We start from the raw sequence: 7748 nt of genomic DNA on the forward strand, positions 1-7748 counted from the left end.
CGTTAATTATTCATCTTGCTTTTACTTCCTCAATTATTTTTCTACTAAAATTTTAAGATAATAGGAAATACCTAAAATTGTAGATTCCCTAAAAATTTATTTATAAATTGAACTTTTGGTATCTTAAAGTTGCATATTAAATAATTTAAAAAGTAACCTTGCTGGAATTTTCTAATTATAAAAATGCTTGCCCTAAGTACTTAGTTGGTGCCTGGCAAAATTTCCTTCCCTTTTTCTCCCTTCCTCCTTTCTTTCCTTTTCTGTTTCTTTCTGAACTATCTATCCTTTCAAGTCTATTGTGCTAACATCATAGTTATCATCCTAGAATGGTTTCTATAATGTGAATTTTTGTGCGTTTTATCAATTTTGATCCCCAAATATTTGGAACTTATTCTGGGAAAAAATGTTGATGCCCTTAATGTAATGTGATTATTACAAAGATGTTTAATAACAACTTTATAATTTTTGATCAGTGTTCATGTTAGACAAAAGAACTGTGCTATTTTTTTTTTTTTTTTTTAATATGGAACGTTTCAGGATTGTGTGTCACTCTTGTGCAGAGGACATGCTGGTATTCTCTGTATCATTCCAATTTTTTTTCTTTTAATTTTTTTTTTTTTTTAACGTTTATTTATTTTTGAGACAGAGAGAGACAGAGCATGAACAGGGGAGGGGCAGAGAGAGAGGGAAACACAGAATCGGAAGCAAGCTCCAGGCTCCGAGCCATCAGCCCAGAGCCCGATGCGGGGCTCAAACTCACGGACCGCGAGATCGTGACCTGAGCTGAAGTCGGACGCTTAACCGACTGAGCCACCCAGGCGCCCCTCATTCCAATTTTAATGTTTTATTTTTTTTATTTTTGAGAGAGAGAGAGAGAGAGAGAGAGAGAGAACGGGGGAGGGGCAGAGAAAGAGGGAGGCACAGAATCTGAAGCAGGCTCCAGGCTCTGGCTTCCAGCACAGAGCCCCACACAGGGCTCGAACTCATGAACCATGACCTGAGCCAAAGTCGGATGCTTAACCAATTGAGCCCCCCCAGACGTGCCCCACAGTGGTCCTCTTTTGACAGCACAATTATCATTTCTTACCAAATCGCTGAGTCCAAGTTAACTAAGTAAGCTAGCGAGGCCTGACACAGACCTGTCGCCACCATCTTGAAACTGACTGCCTCCAGGCCTCATGCTAGTCTGAAATGGATTAGTACTTGCAACTAAAGTTGATGCATAAAACTTCGGATTATATAGTATTTGAGTTTTGTTTTATATGTGGTTCTATAGAAAAATAAAAAAATGTAAACAGGCCAAAGAAAATCATCTATCATTCATCTCTTTCTAGCCTGAAATAACATTTTGTTGCATGTACTGCCCTACTTTTTAAATGCATACTAAGCTATGTAAGCACATAAGAAAATACATTATAAAACAAAAGTGGTTTTATCCAACAAACCTATTGGTATACTGTTTGATAAGTGCGTAATGTTTTAAATTTATGTTTTCCCTATCAATAATACATTTCTATATAAATAAATGCATAACTATTTCATGAATAAAGTAGGATTTGTTTAACCAAACCTCTATTAGATTTTTAAAAATCTTGGGCTCTTATAAAACCGTACCTTCTTTAAATGTATTATAATAGATCTTTGTGCATTTGTCCAATATTTACCTTAAAGAGCTTCTGATATATCGCTATGTTTAGGTCCATTAGAATTATATTATAAAAAGCTGCCTTTATCAAGTATGGGGGAGAATAGCTGTGGTTTTTGTACCACATTTTCCCCTTTTTTTCTGGTTCTTTAGGGGAACTACACCTTGTAACATCTTACTCTGCCTCCCACCTTGGGCCATGATCCTGGAAGGGTTGAATCACATGGCCTCCCTCCTTCCCTCCCAGGCATCTGCTTGTGATCCAAATTGGACCAGAGTATTTCCCCAGACATTGCTGATAGAGCAAATTGAGAGACTTGTCTATCTGCTCTTGGCTGTCTTCCCTGGCACGAAGGAGGAGGCTGTTTGTACAAGGAGCAACTGAGAGAATTAAAGAGGGAAGTAGAAAAGTGATAGATGACAGGAGGGAAAGAAGGAATGAAGGAAAGAAGGAAGGGAGGAAGGGAAGAATGAAGGAAGGAAAGGAAAGGGAAGGAAGGAAAAAAGGAAAGAAGAAAGGAGGGAAGGATGGAAGGAAGGAAGGAAATATTTGAGCTTCTATATCTAGCTATGCCTGAGAGTTAGAACTACCTCTGGACTCTTCAGTTGTATGAGCCGATAAATTCACTTTATTATTTTTTTTATTTTTTGTTTATACTTCAGTTGTATAAGCCGATAAATTCACTTTATTATTTTTTTATTTTTTGCTTATACTAGTTGATTTGGATCTCTGTCTCTTATAACCAAAACAGTCTTGATAATACATGAAGCAATATAAAAAATAAAAGTAATAAAGATTTATCTGTCTTACCAATAAATTATCTGAGTAGCTATACACACATTTTTTTCTATCATGTTGTCCACTATTTTAAAACACAGAATTTCTGCTCTCATGCTTACATGACTTATCACTAGTCTCTACCTATTTAAACATCCAACTTTGAAGGAATGCTGCCCTTTACAGGAACATGACTTTTTCAGAGACTGAAAATTTGGATTAAAAAATTTTTAAAAGTCTGTAAGTATTCACATTTCAAAATGTTGTGCTATAATATATAATAGTCTTTTAAATGCTTCTCATTACAATGGAAATATGATTTCAATTATAACAATTCAGGTTACTAGCAACTTTTCAAGAACACGAATGATGCAAAAGGACTGTTACATAGCTTTGTTTTGAATTTTTCCCATTCATGAGAACTTACCCAGTTGTATTTTCATCATCTTTTCTTGGCACTTGCTTAGTTTTTGACACAGTTGTTGCACAGGAGCATACAAAGCTTAGGAAGTATGACTGGCATCACCTGGTAAACTCAGGATACAAACACTCTTACATGTCTTTTTTTTTCCTACGGTCTAGTTTGAAAACTCACCTGCCATATTTAATAGGAAGCGTAATGTCTCCTTAAAATCTTTCCCCCCAAATTGTTCAAGAACTCTGGGAGATGACTGAGCTCAAAGGTTAATCCTGGCAAATAGAGAAGTCTGTAGTAGCTCTTTTTTGCCACAAGGTGTCACAAAAGGAAGAGCTTGCACAGGCTGATCGCTATGCTGTGGGAGTCCCTTGCTGGTCCAGACCCCTGTCCAGAATCCATGACATCCTTTGTACTTGATGCCCCTTCTCTGAGGGTCACCCATTGTTCCCTAAAGCACAACCAGCCTGTAAGCTTGTTGGATTCAGAGAAGCCTCTAGGAGCAAGTATTGCCTTGTGCCCAAACCAGCCCCATCACATAAACACGTATGTCCTTTTCTTCTTTTGGGGGGGTTTCCCTGGGAAGAGCTTTTTATTTTGACATAATTTGAAACTTTCAGAATATTTGCAAGGATGGGATGAGAAACTTCGGTTTACCGTTTCTCCAGATTTGCTAGTTACTCCCACATACATTTTTCTTTTTCTGAACCATTTAAAAGGAGGTTGGAAACATTCCTGTGTGTATTTCCTGAGGGCTAAGACATTCCCCTACATAATTAGAGTAGAATTATCAAAGTTAGGAGATATAATAGTTATGTAATGCTATTGTCTAATTCAGAGTGTATGTTAAGATTTCTACAACTATCCCAGTAATATTTTTATAGTTATTCTCCTCCCTCCCTGCCCCAGTTTAAGATCCAGTCCAGGACCATATATAACATTTAGCTGAAATGCCTGTTTAATCTCCTTTAATCGGAAACTGGTTTTGGGTTGTTGTTGTTGTTGTATTTTTTTTTTTTTTTTGTCTGCATCTTGCCATTTTTGAGGAGTACAGGCCAATTATTTTATAGAACGTCTTTCTTTTTGTGTTTATCTGATATTTCTTGTTGCTAGATTTCATTGTTTGCAGAAATGCCTCTGAAGTGATGTGTCTTTCTCAGTGTATTATGCCTGGTGACACATGGTGTTTGTTTCCCTCATTACTGATCATGTTAACTGGCTTATGAACTTGGTTAAGGTAATGCCTACCAGGTTTCTCCACTACATAGCTTTTATTTTTCCCCTTGTGAGGAAGTTATTTCTGAGAAGATGGTTTGAGACTCTCCCTGTGGCTGCTTAGTGTTTTTCCCAGCATAGTGGCTGAGTTCTGTGAATGAGCATGCCAAAAGAACATAGTAAAAAAAAAGAAAATGACATTTTTGTGATCTTGTCTCAGAAGTCATACATCTTCACTTCTATAGAACTTTCTTAGATAAGACAACCACAAAGACGCACCCCGGTTCAAGGCCAGGGGACACAGAGCTCATTACGCAATGGGTAAGACGCAAGGTTGCCTTTGGGAAAAAACGGATCGAGAGTGTTGGCAGCTGTTTTTGAAAGATGCTGTGTGACATACTAGGCAACCTCATGCCTACGGACTCGTGGCGCTTTTCTCCGAGCGGTGCCTCCCCTCCCGCTGTGTGTTCAATCTGTTTAATTTTAGGCCTCTGAGAACCCTGGACTGAGACTCTACCGCCAGTGGATTGGTTGGGGACCCCATCATCTTGTGTGACCCTTGCTGCCACCCAGTGCAGCCATCCAGACGAGAGGTGGCACCTTCCTATGGACCGTGTTGGCAAAGAAGAGAATACAGATGAAAAAGGACCCTCCTCTTGCCTACTGTCCCAGAGCTGCTTACAGAGAATGGTTGATTTTATGGTCTCCTTGCTCTTCAGGTCCCTCCGGATGTCACTTTTATGCTCTGATGCTGGGATCTGTGCATATATAACAGTTGACTTCTTCCCCCTCCCTGCCCCGAGACCTTCTAAGTGCCATACGGTGAGATTCCCAAGGCAGTAGAAACTTTCCGAGGAAATTCAACAAGTCTCATCCCATTCAAGGAATAGAACATAGGTCAAAACTCATCAAGTTGTATACTTTGACTACGTACAGTTTGTTGTACCTCAATTAATATCGCCCTCAGGTGGAAACTAGAGTACCGTGTACTCTAATGTATGTATCCATCATACATGCTTATAATATGAATAGGTTTTAATTCACTGGTTGGAGGATAAAAACGATTTCATATTTCTTTTTAAGGGACTCCCATTCCCTCTTTACTTTGTTCTCTTTAGAATCCTTATTGTGATAAATTTAAGACACTGAGGGTACTTTGTCCACAAGGGCCATACCTACCATTGTGAAGAAGTCTAATGATCCATTAGAAGTGGACCCTTTGCAGCTCTTCCCGCCACTGGGCCCTCAAGGTGCTGGGTAAGGAAGGCTCTGGCATCAATCACAAATCATGGCCAGGATGAGCCTTCTCTCAGTTTATTCTGAAGCGTGCACATAATCTGTTTCCTTTAACTCTATGCAGATTATTTGTTCCATGGAAACAACCAAGGACACTAATGGGCTAGAAAAGCATTGCTGCTAGTTAATAATATAATGCAATATCAAATAACCCTAAAGGAGGGTCACCACCTAAATTTCCTTGAACTAAAAACTTTTCTCTCTATCTATCTCTTTTTTAAATATTTTTGAGGGAAGGACCTGACTAACTCTATACTTGATGTTTATTGTTCTCTATGATCCTTAAAACCCTAGGCTGTACCATCTGTCACAGATTTAAGGCGACCTCAAACTAATCTCTGAGGACAGTGGACAGTTACTAGCTAGCCCTATCTTTGTACAAATAATTCCCTTAAGTTTCCCAAAGTGAATGGCAGCCAACCCAAATGGCATGGTGTCTTCATCTCTAGGAACTAACACTGCCATCATTCCCTTGCTGAAAAGTAAATATTTTAAGAACTGTTCTGTAAATAAGCATCACACACAGCAGAGTTAGTAATTGGGAAGTGGCCTTGGGATTGGCAGAGCTCTCTGTACCTTCAAGGGACAGAATTCAGAGGTCCTCATGAAGAGTTTCCCAGAACCTGTCCCATCCCAGTCGTCCTTCCCCAGGGGAAGTCGCTGCATGGATGCCAAATTCGAAGTGCTGAGCCAGAAGTGGAGAGGAACCTAGTTAATGAGTAAGGGGAGTCCAGTGGTCAGCAGCCAAAGTTCTTCAGCTCCTTAATGTTTCCAGTATTAAAAATAAAAACAAACAAAAGCAGTAGGGAGACTTGTCAGGTTGAAGTAGCCGTTGCAGGGAGTCCTGCTCGTGCCTCGGTGGGCTGCTTCCAGATGAGTTCAGTTGGCCGATAAGAGGAAGGGGTTCCTCTGAAGTGATTGCAGGGCTGAAAATGTGTGTGTGCCACCATTTGTCATCCGAAGTTGCCTAAAAATAAAGGGACCATGTGAATTCTGCTTCAAAACTGCTTTGTTATTCCAGTCACTCTTCAGTGTTCTGTGTAAACTAAGTCCACTCCTCTTCTGTGACACACGTTCACCTGCTGTGGCACGGGGACGTGCTGGAGCCACCTGTCACTTGTCCTCTGTCATTTATGAAAGGCTTTGAAGTGGTGGTGATAAAGGGGGTTCTCAGGAGCTCCCAGGCTGCCTGTTCCATGGATCCATCTTCCGTTTCTGCCAGTACATTTGAGGATGATGCCAGGCAGCAGCCTGAAGAAGAGTTGGGAGAGCAGTGAGCAGCTTATGAAGATGGTCCCATATGCCTGCCCTGGCTTCTTCCTGTCCGCTGCAGCTGTGTGCCTTTGACACCTTCAGGATGGCCACATCATTCGAGGAACACAGCCGGTCATGGACCACCTAGAGGGCGTGGTCTCCCATGTCCTCATAGTTACTGAGTTCCATGAACTTAAATCTCTTTTCACAGCAGGTATGGGATTTCCATGAGAGAGCTCCCCATAGGCTACCCAAAGAAACAGTTACACAGATGGCGGCACCGTGGCTTCTAGTGGTTTACACCCTGAGGTTATCCAGACCCATGAAAGTACACTGAATCCACCAAAAAGGAAAAAAAAAAATCTAAATGAGGTAGAGATGGAGCAGTCTTCATTTGGCAGGAATCTTTGCCATGGAAGGGTTAATGAGGATCTGAGAAGAACTTGAAAACCCAAATGTAAACACTTGCAATTATCTGAGTTCTATGGCCCATGACACCGATTACTTAAGTCACGTGTAATACTTTGCATTTCGCAGTACAGCATTCATGAATTACAGTGTTGGAAAATCTATAGAATAGAACAAGACACTGAATCAGTTAGGATGCTGTGTGTTGGATGTAATTGAAATCCTAACTCAAAAATGGCTTAAACAATAAACACATTTATTATCCCTCCCTAAACGGGGAGTCTAGAACAGGGGGCTGTTCTTCAGGGCCGGTTGATTGAGCAGCTCAGACATTTTGTGAGAGACCAGGTTACTTAGATCACGTTTTCTGCCATCTGCAGAGTCAGCCTCCTTCTAAGGCTGGCATCACTTTTTTTTTCATCCAGTGGGAGGGAGAATGACACAGTGGGGTGTAAATCTTTCTCATCGGTTTCCTTGGCCAGACTTGATCACAGGCCCACCCTGAATTGGTAACAGTGGCCATGGGAAAGATATATATATCTCTTGGTTTAGAGTTCAAAGCTTCCCACTTGGTGCTGGGGATGGGTCAAATGTAGAGATATTGATCCCTTCGGGCCCCAGGGCTGCCATTTGTTTCAGTCCAGAAGCTGCAGTCACATCTGAGCAGTCATCTCCAGCCAGAGTGGGATATTCCCTTTATCCCACAGCAGCAAACACTGTCATTTTCCATATTTGTC

At 40.7% G+C, this 7748-nt stretch overlaps 1 pseudogene; it reads right to left on the reverse strand.

The window, feature by feature from the left end:
• Positions 1–517: 517 nt before the first annotated feature.
• Positions 518–607, reverse strand: LOC122238932 (annotated as a pseudogene).
• Between the last annotated feature and the right edge of the window lie 7141 nt (positions 608–7748).

This window comes from Panthera tigris, chromosome B2, assembly GCF_018350195.1.
Source record: "Panthera tigris isolate Pti1 chromosome B2, P.tigris_Pti1_mat1.1, whole genome shotgun sequence".
Classification (NCBI taxonomy): Eukaryota; Metazoa; Chordata; class Mammalia; order Carnivora; family Felidae; genus Panthera; species Panthera tigris.